The sequence below is a fragment of the Myxine glutinosa genome, chromosome 4 (genome assembly GCF_964187855.1).
Source record: "Myxine glutinosa chromosome 4, kmMyxGlut1.1, whole genome shotgun sequence".
Lineage (NCBI taxonomy): Eukaryota > Metazoa > Chordata > Myxini > Myxiniformes > Myxinidae > Myxine > Myxine glutinosa.
Window position 1 is genome coordinate 109,353,718 of NC_136264.1, and position 24,480 is coordinate 109,378,197.

General features: G+C 42.0%; 1 protein-coding gene across 1 annotated transcript in view; it reads right to left on the reverse strand.

Annotated features, from left to right (window-relative positions):
• The window catches only part of C4H10orf105 (chromosome 4 C10orf105 homolog), a 67,909-nt gene extending 43,689 nt beyond the window's left edge, over positions 1 to 24,220 (reverse strand). Inside the window, exon 1 of the mRNA XM_068114911.2 lies at positions 24,153 to 24,220. The gene's annotated coding sequence lies outside the window, so the exon portion shown is untranslated. The remainder of the gene's footprint in view (positions 1 to 24,152) is intronic.
• Positions 24,221 to 24,480: the final 260 nt, after the last annotated feature.

Consider the following 24,480-nt stretch of genomic DNA (forward strand, 5'->3'; position numbering starts at 1 on the left):
GAACACATAAACTACCACTATTTCATCAGAATCTGTAACTTTAAAAAAAAAATTTTTTTTGTCATTAATCGAATAATTAAATAATTAATCGATTAATTGATTAATTAATAAATCAAAAATATCCTTTGCAGCCAAATCACCTGGTCATTGGCATGTCCAAATATCAGCTTCCTAACTCAAAAGGTGCCTGAGTTAATAATGGTCAGAAGAGAAATGAAATTTAATTAATTAAATAAGTACTTAATTAAACGCTAATAATTAAATAACTCCTCAATTAATTGATTATTCAAAAAACAAAAAATACCGTATTTGACAAAGGACTTGCTCACTACTGTGCCGAAATTTCAGCTTCCTAGCTCAAAGGATGGCTGAGATATCGCCCGGACAACCAAGAAAACAAGAAAGAAAACAAACAAGAAAACAAACAAGAAAACAAACAAGAAACCAGAGTGAAAACTGAGTACTCTCTTTCAGCGTGCGTCACTGCCGAGCCCCCTTCGGTGCCCGGCAATGACGATTTGCAATGCCTGGAGGTGGCATAGGAAAGGAGCGGTGTACAACAAGTACACATACATTCAAAGTACACCGCCCCATGCCAAATAATTAAATATGCTGCAGCGCGGCATTGCCGGGGCGCCTCCGGCGCCCGGCAATACCGCAGTGCAGCTCATTGAGGCTGCATTGGGAGGGAGAGGTGTACACTAATTGATTGATTAATTGTATAATTAAAATCAATAAAAGATTATCACAAAATATTTTCATAATCAATTGGCTAATCGCATAACTAAACCACTAGTGCTTCATCCGAAGATGTATCTTTTAGAAATTTAATTAAATAAGTCATTTATAAAAAATTAAATAATTAATTGATTACTCAATAAATAATTAATCGATTAATCAATAAATAATTAATAGATGAAATGATTAATCAATAAATCAAAAATATCCTTGATAGCCACATCACTTGGTCACTCATGTCCAAATATTAGCTTCCCAGCTCAAAAGGTGCCTGAGATATTGGCCAAATGAGAAAGAAAATAAATAAATGATTAATAATGAAAATAAATAAATAATAATCATAAAAAAATTAAATTAGTAATCAATTTGGTCAGAGAACACATAAACTACCACTATTTCATCAGAATCTGTAACTTAAAAAAAAAATTTTTTTTGGTCATTAATCGAATAATTAAATAATTAATCGATTAATTGATTAATTAATAAATCAAAAATATCCTTTGCAGCCAAATCACCTGGTCATTGGCATGTCCAAATATCAGCTTCCTAACTCAAAAGGTGCCTGAGTTAATAATGGTCAGAAGAGAAATGAAATTTAATTAATTAAATAAGTACTTAATTAAACGCTAATAATTAAATAACTCCTCAATTAATTGATTATTCAAAAAACAAAAAATACCGTATTTGACAAAGGACTTGCTCACTACTGTGCCGAAATTTCAGCTTCCTAGCTCAAAGGATGGCTGAGATATCGCCCGGACAACCAAGAAAACAAACAAACAAGTACACATACATTCAAAGTACACCGCCCCATGCCAAATAATTAAATATGCTGCAGCGCGGCATTGCCGGGGCGCCTCCGGCGCCCGGCAATACCGCAGTGCAGCTCATTGAGGCTGCATTGGGAGGGAGAGGTGTACACTAATTGATTGATTAATTGTATAATTAAAATCAATAAAAGATTATCACAAAATATTTTCATAATCAATTGGCTAATCGCATAACTAAACCACTAGTGCTTCATCTGAAGATGTATCTTTTAGAAATTTAATTAAATAAGTCATTTATAAAAAATTAAATAATTAATTGATTACTCAATAAATAATTAATCGATTAATCAATAAATACTTAATAGATGAAATGATTAATCAATAAATCAAAAATATCCTTGATAGCCACATCACTTGGTCACTCATGTCCAAATATTAGCTTCCCAGCTCAAAAGGTGCCTGAGATATTGGCCAAATGAGAAAGAAAATAAATAAATGATTAAAAATGAAAATAAATAAATAATAATCATAAAAAAATTAAATTATTAATCAATTTGGTCAGAGAACACATAAACTACCACTATTTCATCAGAATCTGTAACTTAAAAAAAAAAAATTTTTTTGTCATTAATCGAATAATTAAATAATTAATCGATTAATTGATTAATTAATAAATCAAAAATATCCTTTGCAGCCAAATCACCTGGTCATTGGCATGTCCAAATATCAGCTTCCTAACTCAAAAGGTGCCTGAGTTAATAATGGTCAGAAGATAAATGAAATTTAATTAATTAAATAAGTACTTAATTAAACGCTAATAATTAAATAACTCCTCAATTAATTGATTATTCAAAAAACAAAAAATACCGTATTTGACAAAGGACTTGCTCACTACTGTGCCGAAATTTCAGCTTCCTAGCTCAAAGGATGGCTGAGATATCGCCCGGACAACCAAGAAAACAAACAAACAAGAAAACAAACAAACAAGAAAGAAACCAGAGTGAAAACTGAGTACTCTCTTTCAGCGTGCGTCACTGCAGAGCCCCCTTTGGTGCCCGGCAATGACGATTTGCAATGCCTGGAGATGGCATAGGAAAGGAGCGGTGTACAACAAGAAAACAAGAAACCAGAGTGAAAACTGAGTACTCTCTTTCAGCGTGCGTCACTGCCGAGCCCCCTTTGGTGCCCGGCAATGACGATTTGCAATGCCTGGAGGTGGCATAGGAAAGGAGCGGTGTACAACAAGTACACATACATTCAAAGTACACCGCCCCATGCCAAATAATTAAATATGCTGCAGCGCGGCATTGCCGGGGCGCCTCCGGCGCCCGGCAATACCGCAGTGCAGCTCATTAAGGCTGCATTGGGAGGGAGAGGTGTACACTAATTGATTGATTAATTGTATAATTAAAATCAATAAAAGATTATCACAAAATATTTTCATAATCAATTGGCTAATCGCATAACTAAACCACTAGTGCTTCATCCGAAGATGTATCTTTTAGAAATTTAATTAAATAAGTCATTTATAAAAAATTAAATAATTAATTGATTACTCAATAAATAATTAATCGATTAATCAATAAATAATTAATAGATGAAATGATTAATCAATAAATCAAAAATAAGTCATTTATAAAAAATTAAATAATTAATTGATTACTCAATAAATAATTAATCGATTAATCAATAAATACTTAATAGATGAAATGATTAATCAATAAATCAAAAATATCCTTGATAGCCACATCACTTGGTCACTCATGTCCAAATATTAGCTTCCCAGCTCAAAAGGTGCCTGAGATATTGGCCAAATGAGAAAGAAAATAAATAAATGATTAATAATGAAAATAAATAAATAATAATCATAAAAAAATTAAATTATTAATCAATTTGGTCAGAGAACACATAAACTACCACTATTTCATCAGAATCTGTAACTTTAAAAAAAAAAATTTTTTTGTCATTAATCGAATAATTAAATAATTAATCGATTAATTGATTAATTAATAAATCAAAAATATCCTTTGCAGCCAAATCACCTGGTCATTGGCATGTCCAAATATCAGCTTCCTAACTCAAAAGGTGCCTGAGTTAATAATGGTCAGAAGAGAAATGAAATTTAATTAATTAAATAAGTACTTAATTAAACGCTAATAATTAAATAACTCCTCAATTAATTGATTATTCAAAAAACAAAAAATACCGTATTTGACAAAGGACTTGCTCACTACTGTGCCGAAATTTCAGCTTCCTAGCTCAAAGGATGGCTGAGATATCGTCCGGACAACCAAGAAAGAAAACAAACAAACAAGAAAACAAACAAGTACAAATACATTCAAAGTACACCGCCCCATGCCAAATAATTAAATATGCTGCAGCGCGGCATTGCCGGGGCGCCTCCGGCGCCCGGCAATACCGCAGTGCAGCTCATTAAGGCTGCATTGGGAGGGAGAGGAGTACAATAATTGATTGATTAATTGTGAAATTTAAATATATAAATGATCATAAAATATTTTCATAATCAATTGGCTAATAGCATACCTAAAGCACTAGTGCTTCATCCGAAGATGTATCTTTTAGAAATTTAATTAAATAAGTCATTTATAAAAAATTAAATAATTAATTGATTACTCAATAAATAATTAATCGATTAATCAATAAATAATTAATAGATGAAATGATTAATCAATAAATCAAAAATATCCTTGATAGCCACATCACTTGGTCACTCATGTCCAAATATTAGCTTCCCAGCTCAAAAGGTGCCTGAGATATTGGCCAAATGAGAAAGAAAATAAATAAATGATTAATAATGAAAATAAATAAATAATAATCATAAAAAAATTAAATTATTAATCAATTTGGTCAGAGAACACATAAACTACCACTATTTCATCAGAATCTGTAACTTAAAAAAAAAAAATTTTTTTGTCATTAATCGAATAATTAAATAATTAATCGATTAATTGATTAATTAATAAATCAAAAATATCCTTTGCAGCCAAATCACCTGGTCATTGGCATGTCCAAATATCAGCTTCCTAACTCAAAAGGTGCCTGAGTTAATAATGGTCAGAAGATAAATGAAATTTAATTAATTAAATAAGTACTTAATTAAACGCTAATAATTAAATAACTCCTCAATTAATTGATTATTCAAAAAACAAAAAATACCGTATTTGACAAAGGACTTGCTCACTACTGTGCCGAAATTTCAGCTTCCTAGCTCAAAGGATGGCTGAGATATCGTCCGGACAACCAAGAAAGAAAACAAACAAGTACACATACATTCAAAGTACACCGCCCCATGCCAAATAATTAAATATGCTGCAGCGCGGCATTGCCGGGGCGCCTCCGGCGCCCGGCAATACCGCAGTGCAGCTCATTAAGGCTGCATTGGGAGGGAGAGGTGTACACTAATTGATTGATTAATTGTATAATTAAAATCAATAAAAGATTATCACAAAATATTTTCATAATCAATTGGCTAATCGCATAACTAAACCACTAGTGCTTCATCCGAAGATGTATCTTTTAGAAATTTAATTATATAAGTCATTTATAAAAAATTAAATAATTAATTGATTACTCAATAAATAATTAATCGATTAATCAATAAATAATTAATAGATGAAATGATTAATCAATAAATCAAAAATATCCTTGATAGCCACATCACTTAGTCACTTATGTCCAAATATTAGCTTCCCAGCTCAAAAGGTGCCTGAGATATTGGCCAAATGAGAAAGAAAATAAATAAATGATTAATAATGAAAATAAATAAATAATAATCATAAAAAAATTAAATTGGTAATCAATTTGGTCAGAGAACACATAAACTACCACTATTTCATCAGAATCTGTAACTTAAAAAAAAAATTTTTTTGGGTCATTAATCGAATAATTAAATAATTAATCGATTAATTGATTAATTAATAAATCAAAAATATCCTTTGCAGCCAAATCACCTGGTCATTGGCATGTCCAAATATCAGCTTCCTAACTCAAAAGGTGCCTGAGTTAATAATGGTCAGAAGAGAAATGAAATTTAATTAATTAAATAAGTACTTAATTAAACGCTAATAATTAAATAACTCCTCAATTAATTGATTATTCAAAAAACAAAAAATACCGTATTTGACAAAGGACTTGCTCACGACTGTGCCGAAATTTCAGCTTCCTAGCTCAAAGGATGGCTGAGATATCGTCCGGACAACCAAGAAAGAAAGCAAGAAAACAAACAAACAAGAAACCAGAGTGAAAACTGAGTACTCTCTTTCAGCGTGCGTCACTGCCGAGCCCCCTTTGGTGCCCGGCAATGACGATTTGCAATGCCTGGAGATGGCATAGGAAAGGAGCGGTGTACAACAAACAAGAAAACAAACAAGAAACCAGAGTGAAAACTGAGTACTCTCTTTCAGCGTGCGTCACTGCCGAGCCCCCTTTGGTGCCCGGCAATGACGATTTGCAATGCCTGGAGATGGCATAGGAAAGGAGCGGTGTACAACAAACAAGAAAGAAACCAGAGTGAAAACTGAGTACTCTCTTTCAGCGTGCGTCACTGCCGAGCCCCCTTTGGTGCCCGGCAATGACGATTTGCAATGCCTGGAGATGGCATAGGAAAGGAGCGGTGTACAACAAACAAGAAAGAAACCAGAGTGAAAACTGAGTACTCTCTTTCAGCGTGCGTCACTGCCGAGCCCCCTTTGGTGCCCGGCAATGACGATTTGCAATGCCTGGAGATGGCATAGGAAAGGAGCGGTGTACAACAAACAAACAAACAAGAAAACAAACAAACAAGAAACCAGAGTGAAAACTGAGTACTCTCTTTCAGCGTGCGTCACTGCCGAGCCCCCTTCGGTGCCCAGCAATGACGATTTGCAATGCCTGGAGATGGCATAGGAAAGGAGCGGTGTACAACAAACAAACAAACAACCAAGAAAACAAACAAACAAGAAACCAGAGTGAAAACTGAGTACTCTCTTTCAGCGTGCGTCACTGCCGAGCCCCCTTCGGTGCCCAGCAATGACGATTTGCAATGCCTGGAGATGGCATAGGAAAGGAGCGGTGTACAACAAACAAGAAACCAGAGTGAAAACTGAGTACTCTCTTTCAGCGTGCGTCACTGCCGAGCCCCCTTTGGTGCCCGGCAATGACGATTTGCAATGCCTGGAGATGGCATAGGAAAGGAGCGGTGTACAACAAACAAGAAAGAAAGCAAGAAAACAAACAACCAGAGTGAAAACCGAGTACTCTCTTTCAGCGTGCGTCACTGCCGAGCCCCCTTCGGTGCCCGGCAATGACAATTTGCAATGCCTGGAGATGGCATAGGAAAGGAGCGGTGTACAATATTACAAAGCTGTAGGTAATTGTGTAAAGTCTAATTTTGAGAGTATTTTGTGTTAAAGACAAAATCAAAGCAAACTGTAGATCATTCAATAAACGCAGAGGCAGCGAGACACCCCAAGCAATAAATAGGCGCACCCACTCCAAGCTCAGGTTTATGCGCCTCTGCATCGCCACCTCAAACAGAGTCGACTCTTTACACTGTTGCCTAGCAACCTGCCTCCTAGCGTTGTGCTCCACACAATGAATGGCCTTCTGGCCTGAGTTTCTTTGCCTGCCTTGGCAAAGGCATAACACCGACTCAGAAACACTGATCGCTGTGTCTTGCACCGAATTCCGATCAGACTTCAAGATAAGGACATGAGGAAGGAAGATGGCAGGAGAGCACAGAGGGAGCACACTTCCCTTTGAGCTTTGAGCAGTACAGTCTCGGTTTGATTCCAAGCCCAACACTATGAACTGCCGTCCTGTTCTTTCACAGGCAAGGTCTTGCATCAATGATTATGTCAAACATCGAATGGGAGATTAATCCTGTGATCCGTCTGCCAGCATGTTTGCCAGGGATATTGGATATCTCATGGCGTCTTTTGTAAAGAGTAGGCGATTGTAACCAGGATCCTGACCAAATTCTAAGTATTCCGGCCCAAACCTGACGTAGAGTCTTTCACTCTCATGTGCTGTTGCATAGCCCTTGAGGTACTCTAATTGCACCAAAGGACTGGCAACCTGCAGTACCTATGAAGATATGGATTACACTATATACAATGGTCCTACTGTCTTCCTTCAATGTATTCAACCAGTTCCACTGGTCCAGAAATCACAAACACACACATACACACATACATACACAGATATAAACATACACACACAGAAACATACACACACATGCACACACATAGACATACACAGACATACACATATACACATACACACACAGAGACATACACACACACACACACATGTGGTGATATTTTCATCGAGGTGCGAGGAATCCCTGGGTATCGACCCTGACAGCAGACGTAAGTCCTGGCAATGAAGGTGGGAGTAAAGCGAGCGGAATGCCATACCGTGTAATTCATGCATGGTCCAGACTCTTGGGCGAGCTGCACAGTTGGTCACACCTGGGGGGGGGGGGTTGTCCCCCCCCCCCCTCGTTATGTTAGTTGTCGGTAGGTTTGTTCCTTTCCTGTTTCATCCACATTTTCCCCTTCCTGTTCTTGCTGTGTTTCATCCAGCATGTGTGCAGCTTGTTCACCCTGGCCATGTGTCCTTCACCCCCCCTTCTCTTCATCTCACTCACTTCTACACTGCTATTGGTATTTCCTCCCCCCTTTCCATTTATTCCAGTCAAATTACAAAAGGAACCACCACTAATTGCAACAGAAATGAAACCACTTGAAACTTGTTAGATGGGGTCTTCTGAAACCTGTGTTAAAAATCAAATCAAATATTTTCAGTGCAACACATTTTTTTTGCAGGTATATTAGTACACATTTTGTTTCATCCTGGCGGCTCAGAGAAAACAAACAAATGCACCTACCTTGGCCATTTTTCTTCAGAAATGGTTAATTCTGGTGCCTGCACCTAGGTTTTTATGGTTGATCTTTTCAATGAACATGGTCCCTAAATTATTAATTGGCCACAATTCCCATAAATCGGGGCCCTGCCTGATATCCATCAAATACAACCACTGCATAACCATACTTACTGGCTACATAATCTTACTATAATTCACCAAATGTCCGTCTGTCCATCCGTCCGTCCGTTCGAAGGTACCGCAAAAACGGCTGAACCGATCGCAACGATATTTTGGGTGGGTAATGCTGATACCCCCTGGAGTAAAATGGGCTATATTGTTTTTCAAATTTCAGCTTTGGTCTCCGGCAGTTTAAGGTTTGGACTCCCGCATAATGTTATTTTCCCGGGTACCGCACAAACGGTTGCACCGATCACAACCTGACGAATGAAAACAAACAGCTAAAAATAATTACCTTGGACAAAGACCTTTTAAAAGGACATAGGTTGAATCCCTGCTTGAGAGAATGCCAACCCCTTCCCCGCCATCACGGTCGTCTCTCCAACTCACATTCCCATGAGATATGCGGAAAGGACGACCCAAAACCAATTATCTTCTTTTTGATTCGTGTATAAACATCATTAAAAGTAAATAATGACCTCAGCCAAAGTTCAAACGGCGTGGGTTTAATCTCTACTTGAGAGAATTCCACATAGCTATTTGGGCGGTGTATACGCTAACAGATCGCTGTCTCCATCGATCTTGCCAAGGCCGTAACACCTATCGGCTCAAAATCCTTTTAACTGTTGACTTGGTAGTTTTTACAATGAAGGAAACATTAACAATGTTGTTAAAAGTTTATTTTGTGATTAATTTGTGATTGGAGTTGTGTTGTTTGGAATGAAAAAAGAGATATCGAGTTCAAGAAAATGACGACGTGCCGCGATGGTTTCTACTTTCTAAACGTGAACTTCGTGGATCACCATATGCAGATTCGCCACGGTCCCACGATCGATGTTTCTATACGTGAACGTACCCATTTGTTTGTGTACGGGTACGTTTTTCATGGAAGTCCTTCACGAACTTGCTGTCCATGTCTGACGTGCGACGGAAGGTGCTACAGGAATGTGGAATGTATTGGTTTCATGCTTTAGCATTCACCATATCAGCATTGCCTGTTTGCTTCTGACTTCCCACCCATGCATAGCACGGGTATCTCACTAGTCACTATAATCCTGCAATACCTTGTCATATGCATCACCTGTTTACCATGGAATATGATGGAGAAGACCACCACCATCAATCACATATTTGGAATCCTGATGTAGTGGTACTTGCGAAAGTACAGATTGTTGTTCTTTGGGAAAAGCAACACTGTTGTCTTCCTGTAACAATGCACTTTGTAAAGTGTTATCACTGATACCATAAGTGATTGCAGATTTGTCGGATTCCTTCTCATCGAATGAAAGAGAAAACGTTGTACCAAATACATTGCCCAATGAAAGTGTGTTCAAGATAGCATCTCTGAGGAAATCTCAATGGATTGATCTAGAGATGGCTTTGCCACTGAGTATGTGACTTATGTAATGCTTTGAATTTAAACCAAAAAGTTCAATTTTTGTGTCATCTGACCACAAAACCTTTCTCCACGTGCCTGTAGTATCATTAAGATGCTTTGTATGCAAATTCCATCTGAGCTTTCAGATGCATCTTTTTCATTAATGCCTTCTTTCTTGCCACCTGGCCATGGAGGCCAGCTTTGTGAAGGTAATGGGATATTTAGTCCAGTCAATCTGTGGTTTGACCTACACAAAATTGCAACAAAAATGCAGGTTGCTGGAACTAACTCCCCATCCACTCTAAAACAACATATCAAAAGTAGAGATTATGTAGGTGGAGCAAATTTGCATAAATCCAAAATGGCCACTCAGCCATTTTTTCCAAAAATACAGTTCTGTCATTTGTACATTCAATAGAGTAAAGTTTGAATGATGTTTATTTGAAAAGTGTGTGGCAGGCATGTAGATATTCATTTTGATTAATTGTATGCAAAGCATTTTGTCCAATGAAATCAAAGATGTCAGCCAATTCAATATGACCGACAGACACTCATCTCGATTACAAGTATAGAAGATTTCTGTCTTGTTTGGACAGGCACTCTGACGATGCTTGCTCTTCCCCTAATGGTTGTACCCTCCCAATGCTGCTGGCAATGTGCTCTGATCAGCCAATTTGACTTGAGGAAGTATGATATTGTATGCCTGTGCAGTAACGATTGCATTTAGATCAGAGTCAACAAGCAAATATCCTCTGTCTGCATTTGCTGATGCCTTTCCACTGAGCATATGACCAATGGTGTTTTGAGCATAAGCAACTTCAAACACCTCTTCAAATCCTCATGCTTACATCACATGACCTACGCAGCCAGGAAAAATCGTTTTTGTATGGAATCCATATGTATATTGTGTATATATATTGTGAGAAACCACCGGTGAAACCACCTGTTCTCACCCAGATTTGGTGCCCCGCCCACCGCGTGACGTGGCCTCTTTTGAGCCTCACGCGATTGGTGGAGGGTCAGAGAGCGCGGTCGCCATCTTATGCAACGGACGCGACTCGAAGGCCCCGAGTGGAAAATAGATAAAGGGATTTCCCTGAATCTTCACGACAGCCGCGTTGGGCTGATCGTTTACCGTTCTGTATTTTACGAGTGAGTAACTCCGGAAGAGAACGAGTGAGTCCCGGAGATCGTCGATTGGAACCGCGAGTGATCTTGCCTGCGTCCTGTTTGGAGCTTCTGGGGCCGACAGTTCCTGCAGGCCTTGTGCGGTGTATTCCACTCTGTTACCCTCCGAGTCCCGGAGATCGTCGATTGGAACCGCGAGTGATCTTGCCTGCGTCCTGTTTGGAGCTTCTGGGGCCGACAGTTCCTGCAGGCCTTGTGCGGTGTATTCCACTCTGTTACCCTCCGAGTCCCGGAGATCGTCGATCGGAACCGCGAGTGATCTTGCCTGCGTCCTGTTTGGAGCTTCTGGGGCCGACAGTTCCTGCAGGCTTTGTGCAGTGTATTCCATTCTGTTACCATTTATGGTTTTTGTGATCGAGCCAATAAAGCATCGTGCCTTACCCCTAGAAGGCCGATTAAAACACAATTGTGTTTATTGAGTTCTCTCTGTCCACTCCGTGGACTACTTGAAGCCCGGACATTAACGTCCGTATTCCGTGCTGGGAACCATTTCACAGCCGGGATCGCGACAAATGGGTTGCTCGTCCTAGGATCATTCAAGTAAGAGACATTCGAATTGAGACGGGAATTCTGCATCGGCATCTTCTTTGCATCTGCTCACCAGCGGACGCCGTCTTGGAGGAGCCTTCTCACCAGCGGACGCCGTCTTGGAGGAGCCTTCTCGCCAGCGGGCGCCGTCTTGGAGGAGCCTTCTCGCCGTGGGACGCTGTCTTGGGTGGTGCTTCACTGCCGAATAAGTGAATAGCTTCGGATCCCTCCAAACAACCGACAAAAAAAAAAAAAAACGTGAGTATTTGTACGTGGTATTTTTCTCATTGGCAATTTGATGTGCGGTGGTGATATTGTGTAGTTCGTGTCGTATTTCCCCAACAGAGCGTTGTGTTTGAGCGTTGTGTTTTGTGCCTTGTCTTATGATAACTCGTAGCCAAGCTATGTCGACCAGAGAAGTGAGAGTTCAACCTGATCATGTTGACAGTCGCGTGGGTGGCGATGCGAGCGACGCAATCAGCCTTGACCCAGTCACTAAACCCGATATGTTAGGAAGCGATTCCATCATGACTAAATGCATGCGTTCGCCCTTCTGGACCGGGCTGACTCCGGTTCAACAACTTGACATGTATAAATGGGAGAATGACAGGGCAGAGGCAGAGCGTGCGGCAGCAGAGAGAGAGCGTGAGAGAGAGAGAGAGCGTGCGGCAGCAGCAGAGGCAGAGCGTGCTGCGGCAGCAGAGAGAGAGCGTGAGAGAGAGAGAGAGCGTGCGGCAGCAGCAGAGGCAGCAGCAGAAGCTGAACACGTCAGAGAGCATGAGTTGCGAATGTTGACTGAACGACCGCGGGCAGAGGGGTCTGCTGCAAGAGTCCCGGAAACTGTTCATGTTCGTTTGCCGGACTGGACGGGAGACACGAAGCCAGAAGCGTATCTGGAGATGGCGGAGAAGTTGTTGGCTGCCGGTGGCATTGATGAGAGCTTGTGGGTCGGCCATCTTGTGAGCCATCTATCTGAGAAGGCGAGGGAGGTATATGCGAGGATGGCAACCGAGGACGCAAACAAATACAGGGCATTGAAGGCCGAGATTTTGAACGCCTATGCGGTGTCCGCATGTATTTATAGGAGAAATTTTTTCAGCTGGACTCGTGAGTCCAGTCAAACCTATGAGGAACATTCGCGGGCCTTGTTGGAACAGCTGCAGAGATGGTTCAAGGGGAGCAAGGTTGAGTTACCTCAAGCGGTTGCGGAACTCCTGGTGCGTTACCGTATCGATCAACAGCTTCCGCCTGACTTAGCATTGTTTCTTGTCGACAAAGACACTGTTTCCTTGGCAGACTGCGTCAACCTTATTGATAAACATGTTTTGGCGTGCAAAATGCTGCAAGTCACGCAGTCGCGTCGTAAGACGGAGGAGTCTGCGATCAAGACCGCCCCCCGTCTGCCCGGCGGCTGGATCAAGGGGAGGGGTTCTCCGATGCCCTCCACTGGTGGCGGTCGCGAGCCGCAGACCAGGGCAGGGCCCTGGTGCGATTTCTGCAAACGCGTGGGGCACGGTGAAAACCGCTGCTTCTCTAATCCCGCTAGTCCGGCCTACCGAGGCAACCCTCCTGTTAAGTCGGAGGGAGATCAGTGGAGCTCATCCGCCGGGCCCTCGCACACGACGGTGGCATCGGTGACCGAGGTCACTGCCACCGAGGCTAATTCCATTCATCCACTGTACCAGGATTATTCAGGGACAGCCTTAGTGGGTGGCCCTGATTCGATGCTGAAGTTTGAGGCCCAATACCTTCGGGATACTGGGGCGACACGGTGTGTTCTCCGGGCGGGGGTAGTTCCGGCCTCTCAGATGCGTTATACCGGCGAGTACACCCTCCTTCGGGGCATTGACCGGGTTCTTGGCCGGTATCCCCTTGCCCTCCTCGAGGTCCGGAGTGACATTTTTAAGGGTCCAGTGACCTGTGTGGTGGTACCCTACTACCCGATACCCGGGGTCTCCTTGCTGATTGGCAATGATGCCATGGCCAGGGAGGAGTCATTGACTCTGACCTGTGGGGGGGTCACTAGATCCCAGAGTAAACAGGCGGAGAGAGTGGCGGAGTCAGACATATCTTCACTCTGGCCCGAGGAGCCTAGCGCCTCGACTCCAGTTCCCGACGGTGACGTTGCGTCAGCTGAAGTCCACCCGAGCCTCCCGTCAAGCCACCCTCAGGTGCCGTGCTCCTCAGGGACCGCTCCCGCCATGTCGCGATTCAGCAGGAACGCTAATGCTAAGGTATATGTGGGAAACCTGGGCAATGGAGCAGCGAAAGCCGAGCTAGGGAGGGTCTTCGAACATTACGGACCACTCCGCAACGTATGGGTTGCTCGAAACCCACCTGGATTTGCAGTTGTTGAGTTTGAAGAGCCACGAGATGCTGAAGATTCGGTCAGAGCCCTTGATGGAAGGTTAATTTGCGGATCGCGTGTGTGCGTCGAGATGTCGAATGGCATGTCGCGGCGGCCTCGTTTCAGACGCCCTTTGGTCCGCAGGCCTTTCGACCCGAACGATCGATGTTACCAGTGCGGTGAAAGGGGTCATTACGCATATGACTGTTGTTCTCGACACCGGAGGAGTACCCGCCGCTCTAGGTCTCGGCCCGTTTCCTTCCTGTCAACGCTTCCCCCAACTTGAGTTTGGCCCCCTTGCCTCTCTATTGTGCTTTGTGTGAAGTGTAACTCTTGTAGGGTAGATATTAATGTGGTGTATGGTGTTAAAATTTGTGTGTGAAAAAAAAAAACCAAACTGGTTCATTGTTAACCTGTTAATGCCTGTTAATTGCCTGTGCGTTAATAATTGCGTTATTGTTGTTAATAAGTGTTAATAATTGTTAATTGCGTTAATTGCCTGTTAGCGATTACCGCCATCATCTTGCCATGTGATTTGCACCTACTACAAATACTGGTTTTAAAAACGCCGTCTATTCGACGGGGTTTTTACTTAGGGGGGGAGGACTGTGAGAAACCACCGGTGAAACCACCTGTTCTCACCCAGATTTGGTGCCCCGCCCACCGCGTGACGTGGCCTCTTTTGAGCCTCACGCGATTGGTGGAGGGTCAGAGAGCGCGCCGCGCGGTCGCCATCTTATGCAACGGACGCGACTCGAAGGCCCCGAGTGGAAAATAGATAAAGGGATTTCCCTGAATCTTCACGACAGCCGCGTTGGGCTGATCGTTTACCGTTCTGTATTTTACGAGTGAGTAACTCCGGAAGAGAACGAGTGAGTCCCGGAGATCGTCGATTGGAACCGCGAGTGATCTTGCCTGCGTCCTGTTTGGAGCTTCTGGGGCCGACAGTTCCTGCAGGCCTTGTGCGGTGTATTCCACTCTGTTACCCTCCGAGTCCCGGAGATCGTCGATTGGAACCGCAAGTGATCTTGCCTGCGTCCTGTTTGGAGCTTCTGGGGCCGACAGTTCCTGCAGGCCTTGTGCGGTGTATTCCACTCTGTTACCCTCCGAGTCCCGGAGATCGTCGATCGGAACCGCGAGTGATCTTGCCTGCGTCCTGTTTGGAGCTTCTGGGGCCGACAGTTCCTGCAGGCTTTGTGCAGTGTATTCCATTCTGTTACCATTTATGGTTTTTGTGATCGAGCCAATAAAGCATCGTGCCTTACCCCTAGAAGGCCGATTAAAACACAATTGTGTTTATTGAGTTCTCTCTGTCCACTCCGTGGACTACTTGAAGCCCGGACATTAACGTCCGTATTCCGTGCTGGGAACCATTTCACAGCCGGGATCGCGACATATATATATATATATATATATATATATATACATATATATATATATATATATATATATATATATATATATATATATATATATATATATATATATATATATATATATATATATATATATATATATATATATATACATATATACATACATATATATATATATATACATATATACATACATATATATATATATATATATATATATATATATATATATATATATATATGTATGTATATATGTATATGTATGTATGTATGTATGTATGTATGTATGTATGTATGGCGAAGAATGGTACCGAGCGGCAATATTGGATTTATGCAATTTTTTGTTTGTTTTTTGTATACTGAATCGAGGCTCGTGAAAGAGCTAACATTTATTTCACAAACAAATCAACCAGACAAACAAAATATATAAAAAGAGGGAGCGGAAGACAAGATGGGGAGAGAAGGGGAAGCACACAAACACAACATTTGAGAGCAGGGAGAAGTGTGGGAGGGAGAGGGCTTGGGGGGAGGAGGCGTGGGAAGGGGGGGGGGGAGAGGTATAAAACACAAGGGGACCGAAATTAACGGGGGTAGAAAAGATCAAGGTTTTGGATGGGGGAAGATAAGAGATGGTGGTGAACAGCTGTTTTAAAGACCTGGAGGGTGGAGTGGGATTGAAGAGAGTGAGGGAGTTTGTTCCAGAGGCGGGAGAAAAGAGGAATGAAAGAGTGAAGGTGAGCAGAAAGTCTTGATTTTGGCAGTTTAACCATAAGAGGGTTGCAGGCAGATCTTGTGCGACCTGTAGGAATATTTGCGGGACAGAGCCCAGAGAGAGCTGGGGGGGCAAGGCCAGAGAGGAGTCGGTAGAAGACGGAAAGACCACCAACCTGCCTGGGGTGAGTGAGTGAAAGGCCCTTGGAGTTAGCTTCATCGCGGGAGATTCCAATGATTCTGAACGCTTTGGTTTCAACAGCGTGAAGACGAGCTAGGTGTGAGGCAGGAGCACCAGACCAGAGGGGAGAGCAGTATTCCATAGAGCTGCGGATGAAAGCCTTGTAAGTGGTGAGGAGCTCAGGTGTACCAAGGAAGGACTTCGCACGACGGAGGATGCCCAGTCGGCGACTGGCTTTGGAGGCCAGATTTGAAATGTGGTTTTCCCAGGAAAGATCATGGCAGATAGTAAGACCCAAAAGATTGAGTGACAGAACTTCTTGGAGAGGATTATTCAGAAAGTGGATGGGAGGGTTGTCCAGTCGGTCTTTTCGGAGAGACATTGTAAGAGTGTGAGATTTGTCAGGATTGAAAGACATGTTCCATTTGTTTGCCCAGTCTGTTATTTTGTCCAGGTCTGCAGAGAGTGAGGAGGCTGCAGACTGCCGATCTGAGGGATGAGGAATGGAGCGACAGAGAGTAGAGTCGTCAGCAAAGAGATAGAGAGGATTTTCAAGAGAGTCAGAGAGATCATTGATGAAGACCAGAAAAAGCACAGGGCCCAGAACACTGCCTTGGGGAACTCCAGCCTGAACAGGAAGAGGAGATGAGAGAAACTCATTCAGGGCCACACGTTGACTATGACCAGAGAGGAAGTCCGCCAGCCATGCGTGGAGATTTCCATGGATACCAAAGGAGGAGAGTTTGGTGAGCAGAGCGGGGTGCCAGACCGTATCGAAGGCACATGAAATGTCAAGGGAGACAGCTCTAATTTCCTGTTTGGTGTTGAGGACCTCCATCCATTGTTGAGAAAGCAGAAGCAGCATGTCCAGAGTAGAGTGACCAGGTCTGAAACCAAATTGATGGTCAGAAATCAAGCCATTGGAGAAGAGGAAAGATTTCATATCTGAAGCAATGATGGATTCCATGACTTTGCTGATAATTGGGAGAAGGCTGATTGGTCTGTAGTTGCTAGGATCTGTTTTTGCACCTTTTTGTGCAAAGCGGTGATGTTGGCTGATTTCCAAGCAGATGGCAGATGACCTTGAGCAAAAGAGAGGGTGAAGAGAACAGAAAGAGGGAGTGAAAGAGCGGAAGAACATGATTTTAGGACCCGTGAGCTGATGCCGTCAGGACCAGTTGCAGAATCAGAGTCGAGGGTTGACAGAAACTTTCCCACCTTGTCAGAATTTAAGCAACATGCCCCAAATGTGGTATTGTCTCTGCTTTTGAAATGTTGCTTGGTAGGTGTCTGGTGTGGATTTCTCGCAAAGTTTGTTTCTGTAGAAAATTTGCCTGTATCAGGTAAGTTTTAATCTAGATTTACTGAACTAATTGAAGAACATAGAATTATAACCAGGCTAAGTGACATTTTTACATAAAATATGGCTCTCTTCATTGTCTAAAACCACTACCTGGGTGATATCTGCATCATGGCCCGAACTAGAACCGAGTAAATAGGCCAAAATACAGAATTACATTCAGGCTAAGTCCACATATGTGACTTAGCCTGGTTGTAGTACTCGACACGAAGTGGGCACATGGCTCATGCCTGTCAGCCATTTTGCTGAAGTCAGCTTAGCTCATGTTTTTATGACCTGATACATTTCATAAAATATAAAGGTAAGCTTAAATAATATTTCATTTATCCTCTGGAAAGCATAGAACACAAAATGCATCATTACATGGTATATCTTTCATTTCGGGGAATACATTCATTTTCTTCAGATTGGACTTGGCCCGATTGTAATACTAGACAACATGTACAGGCAAATGTATTGAAAATCACATGATGTCCTATTCATAGTCAGATTCGTTGTCCATAAGGACGCAATTCTATATTTTAACTCTCACAACCCCAAGCTGATGAGCATGCATAGGCCTATAACAGACATACAGGTACTTTCAAGAAGTTCACCGCCCAGTATGATGACCCCCCCCCCCCCCCCCCCATTCAGATTTTTATGTGACCGCTTTCGCGTATGGGAAATGTAAGAAACAGGTTCAGAGTACAGAGAAGTTTCCATACAAATCATGCAAAAAGGGTTGAAAAACTTAGCTGGTTATAATATTAGCCATATTGGGATGTTGGAGTTTTGCCCTATTTTTACCCCATAGGAGTGATGAAAACATACATAACTATTTAATTGAACCTTTTGGTGATGCAGGAATGAAACAAATATGATCACTTAAACGTAAGTGAGCAATATAAACATAAAAATATTTTTCACGTTTTTCTCGAAATGACTAAACTGTGACTTAGCCTGGTTATAATTCTATGGTCTTGAATTGTTGATTGATGAACACCGACCCCCATCTCGGACATACAGACTTGCAGATCTTTTATAGTCATTGTTGGATTTACAGTGACATCCTAAACCAGTTTCCTCCTTGCCCGGCTGCTGGGTTTGGATGGGTGACCTGATCTAGGTGGAATCCGGGTAGTACGATACATCTTCCACTTCTTAATGATGGATTTTACCGTTCTCAAAGGGATAATGAGTGACTTTAAAATCTTCGTTTAACCCTCTCCTGAACGGTGCTTCTCCACCATTTTATTTCTGACTTCTTTGGAAATCTCCTTCGTCTACATGTTTGCCTTGTTGGTCGTCCAAGTGAGTTGCACCTTAAACTCCTTAGATAAGTGGGAGAGATTAATTGTTAAGTTAAACCACTGATTACATATAAGTGTAAGTTAAACCTTACACTTAAGGTTTAACCTTAAGGTTTAAACCTTACATATAAGTTAAACCACTGATCAAGTGCCTTTGGGCTTCTGGAAAAGCGCTATACAAAATAAATGAATTATTATTATTATTGTTAAGTGAAACATATTCCAATTATTTTGTAACCTTTAAAACAAATCATTTGCTCCTGAAGTGATTTAGGGTTAATTAAGCAAAGGATTTAAATACTTATGCAACTGAGAATAATCTCATCCTCTCCGTTAATCTACCTTATTCAAATTTTATTTGCATTTGTACTTTGTAGCCCACAGGGCAAAGCTGTCTAGAACAGTGTTTGTCTCCCCTCAAACGTACACAAATCAGAGCTGAGGATCTGGGAACATGACAGGGGTGATGTGATGTCATTACAGTGGTACGACGGCTGACTCCACACTCGGCCATTTTGATTCCTATGCCGTTCAGGCCGGACGTATCGTTGAACCTGTCATGTATCACAATCTGCATGCTCTACCTTCACGTTTTTCATTCAGTGTGAAACACAAACAAATCGATTGTTAAAATGACCATCAAATATCGAAAGCATAGACGTTACAGATCTTCCAACGACACAGTATGTATAGGCCTTAGGCTTCGTGCCTTCATGCCTCACCTTCAGGCCACTTTGGGCAAATTAAGCCCAGCTTTCTTAATACAGTGGTATCGTTTCAGTAGTGTCGGTTTTGCAATAATAATAATAATAATAATAATAATAATAATAAAGTAAATATAACCATACCACTTTAATCCCAATGTCATGAATGCAAAGTTAATGGATTGAAGCGGTGTATGGTTTATGAATTATTGATAATCGGTGCATGGTACTATAACCGCGGAAGTGAGGAATTAGCCACAGTTTTTTTAAATAGTAATATCATTTTCGTAATAATGATAACGTAACGTTAATATTATAGTAAATATCATAACACTAATCCCTTTGTAGTGACTGCAAAGTTATTGGAGGTTAAAATAAATCATCTTCAATATATTAAAGTAGCGGCAGTTTTGTGTTTGTACGTCATGCTACGTCATTACGTCTCTGATGTCATTACGGTGTACGACTGCATACAACTGCTGACTCCACCGACCAACGTTTTAATTTATATGCCGTACAGGCCGTACATGTCGTCAATGCGGTCGAACCGGTGGTCGAAGCGGTTTAACCTGACGTGTTTTTCACACGGACAGCTGTACATTGCAGCGAGTGGAGTAAGAGACCCACTCGATCTGTGCATCTTTGCCAACAAGAGTGAATTCCAGATAAGGACAGGAACTGCACATGCTGCAGACCGACTAACCGGCAACGTTATTTATAGTGAGATCATATAAACTCGAGCAGATCGAGAGTGAAACTTGGAAGGTTAATATCTCACAAGAAAATGGTGCTTTCAAATATTGATGTTGCAAAATGAGTACCAACTCATGGGTCCTCTCTCAAGGAGGTTGGTGGCTGGATTTGCACTCCGGCCGCAGTAGTGTGTGTCCGGATGGTGCTGAGGTCACTTTGATAGTGTTGACTAACTGACCAACATGTTGTATAAACCAGTCTCAATGCAATCTCTTCACTTCTATGATGACAGACAGCTTAGAGACTTAGAGTACTTCAAAATAATTTAAAACTTACATTATTTGCTAACTGGTATCTCCACCCAGGTCATACAATCCTCTTCAACTAAAGTATCAAACAAGCCCGGCTATGCTGCTGTTAGACTTTCGGTCTTGTTCAGCCTGATCACTTTGGAATATTTTGTGAAGGCCCTATATATTAAGTTTGATTTCAAAGCGTTGTGAAATAAGCTCAAGTGGCAGCATAATGTGAAAACTTTGTAGGGGGGGGGGGGGGGGGGGGGGTTGAATAATTTTGCAGGCCACTATACCTACAGGATTGGATGCAATTCTACTTCAAGGCTCAAAGTTCTCATACAGAGAGACCTGAAATATGTCAAGAGAAAGGACCTCAAGGTAGAATAAGAGAATAATGATGATTATATTCTAATTAGAGAGGAACCATACGGATGTACATTGTACAATCTTCTACAAAATGGGAACTTCGTAATAATAATCAATTTCTAGCAACAGGAGTTTCAGTAATTAATGAGTATAATGGAGGAGGATTCCAAAAGCCTGTTTGTGTATCCACCACACACCACAGAGAAGCAGTGCACCGCCGGGTGCCTGAATAAGGGATCCCATGTTTGAGAGTGCAGAAAACCTGGACCCTTTCAACTGGAGCCGTTCCATGTTGAGTGGAGCAGATGAGTGCATGACCACAAGAAATGTTCACATTGCAGGAAGTATGGCTGAGGGAGGATCAGTAACAGCTCCCATTTCATGATGGAGTGCATGGAGATCTTGCAGTTATAGTTTGGCAAGAGTGAGGAATACAGTGCCATGAGGGGGAACCCTCCAACAGGCAATATTATGAAGCTGAGCTTTATCTGAAGTTTTCCCACAGTTTGTAAATCGTTAGCAATGAACATTTCTGTTAATGGAAGTGGTAAATGATGTTATCGATTGTGTACTTTGCATTGCATGGGCATTGCCCTTGGTTTTTCTTTGGGATTGAATAAAGAGATTCGATGGAGGCGTCATTCCAAATTGAATTCTGATTGCACAAAATAAGCTTCTCACTCGAGATGGAATTTATAGCAATCCTTGCTTACACACATGAGATTTAAATAAGTTTTCTGATCTAAAAAAACAGCTAAACGAGAAAGGATCCTAAATTCCACCCAAAACATGGACCTCATTCGTTCATTTTTAACTTATTTTCCTTTCTGGCATCCTTGGGAATTGGTACCGGACCGTGGGATTGACCGGCCAAAACTTCAAAGGTGGAACGATTGGAAAGCTATGCATCGATCCGGTGCTGCAAGCACCTGTTTTGCTGACTTTGAGAAATCAAACAAGCGGTAACAACAAGAAAAGCCAATATCATCAGAGAGGAACATCAAAGGAAAACAAAATATTCGACCTTTTGTTGCAACAATGTTCAAAACACTGTATCGGTATAGAGCAGGAATACATATTTGTGATTCATGGTGTGTTGTTATTGCCATGTACAGAAATGTATTGTCTGCCCTATGTGATAAAATCCAAGGTTTCCCTTGTACCATTAGCAGGAGTACAAGGTTTTCAATTGTTAGGCAACGCACGCACTTCCACAGATAACTCATTTTTGCACTTTTCTCCATGCACTCTTTACTATTCTTATGACTGCAAATCACAGCAGGGCTTAAGGATGAGTTTACCATGAAGAGTCTTTCAGTTCAAGTAGTCCCATACGGATCTGGATTGGTATAGGCTCTCAGAATACACAGGAACACCACTAAATTTAGATTTAAAATTACAGTTTGCAGTTTGGACAGGATAACGGAGTGGACATTTAAGACACATTTTGAGTAGCTTAAGTATTTAATTATGCAGGAAGGCTACCCAAACAATTTTTTTCCATTCAAGAAAATGGGTGGTTAATTGAATATTGTGGCGGTTACCTTATGTGCAGGTAACCGCATGTGGCGGTTACCTTATGTGATTACCTTATTTGGGCATATTACACGTGCACGGGCCTGTTGGACTTGTGGTTGTGCGGACGTGACGCACGCGCGGTTGCCGGAGCCACGCCCTCCGAAGAGGGCTTTTGGCTTTATATAAGCGTGCCGACTTCCGTTCGAGTTTAGTGTGCTGGATCTTGCTGTTACAATAAACCACCTTCGAACCCTACGAATGGCCTCGTTCTCTCGCCTTCCGCGACTCCTAAAATATGTCAATAAACAGCTTGTAACTGGTACTTAAATAGGCAAATTCACCGCGGACATTCTTTACCGTTAATTGTGCCCCTATCGTGAAAATGACCCGTATATTACTAGATGCCGCATGGCCTATCAGCGCTTGTTGTCGCGATACGTCGGAAGCGCCGCCATCTTGAGGAGGTACAACCAGCATGTGTGATCATTGGATCCAAGGCTAAAAAATTGACTCCTGGACCGTAGCTCGGTTAATAATGAACGGATCTGTACGAGTAATACCTCATTTTAATGCTGAGGAAAATTTCTATTTAATAAGAGCAAAGTTTTTCATAGGAGGAAAGTTGGGGGTACTGGAAAAAGCAGACAGGCCAGAATAAGCGGACCATCCAGAATCGCAGACCACCCACACAGCAGGAGCAGACCAGACACTGAATAAACATTCTCTGTGATTCACAGGAAATTCATTAAGATTAGATGTACAAAAACATGATGTTAAATATGGACTAAGCAAATAATACTTTTTAAAAAGGCTATCAATTAAGCTCAATCAATGAATCCCTACCTCAAACAATTGTTGTGTTTAAATGCATGTACATGGATAAAACACATAATCCTGTCATCTCAGAAACTCGGTTTGTGCTTGGATGGGAGATGTGTGCATGGAAGGCTGAGTGTTGTTCGCTTGGCGCGGCAGAGACAGACACACACCTGTGTCGAGAGACAGACACAGACTGGCACGGATCGACAGACACATACTCAGACTTGCACGACAGACACAGACTGGCGCAACAGAGACAGACCGGCGCAACAGAGACAGAAGACACAGACAGACCGGCTTGGCAGACAGACACCCACAGGCACGGCAGAGACAGTGTATGTATGCATGTGTGTGTGTGTATGCCTGTGTTTGTGTGTGTGTGTGTGTGTATGTGTTTATGTGTGTATGTGTGTGTATGTGTGTGTTTGTGTGTATGTGTGTGTTTGTGTGTATGTGTGTGTGTGTGTGTGTGTGTGTGTGTGTGTGTGTGTGTGTGTGTGTGTGTGTGTGTGTGTGTGTGTGTGTGTGTGTGTATAGATCCATAGATCTCCCGATGTCCCTGCTCTCTACTATTGTGTTTGTGTGTTTCCCTCTCTTTGCCCCTCTTGTCTCCCGCTCCCTTCATTTTATGTTTTATGTGTCTGTTTGTGTTTTTTTGTGTTTAATGCGTTAGCTCTCACACGAGCCTCGACTTCGTATACAAAAAAACAGTTTATTGATGGAAAAATTACACAACACGCTCGACCCCTTTACCCCCGGCCTTCTTGTACATGGTGGTTTACTGTATTTCCAAAATCACACTGTATATGTACAATAGCAAACAGGAAGGCGAAACAAAATACCATTCAATGATGTCCACCTGCACGATCTCTGACCAGTGAGCCCCCTACCCCAGCCAAAGCCTCAACCTACCCCTCACAACTCTGTCCCATCTCCCTCCCCCCCAACCCAACTTTGTCCTCCCCTGCTCACCCCCCTCCCTCCCCCACTCGTAACAGCAAACGGGCATTTCAACGGAACATTTCAACAGAACATTTAACGCTTTTCTCTCCCATATCAGGCTGTCACCCACTTCACAAAAACCACGATCGAAACAGTCATGGCCCGTCACGGTCACCTGTGCAATTCACAATCCCGAGATTTTCGGAAACCTCATGGAATTGCAACTGT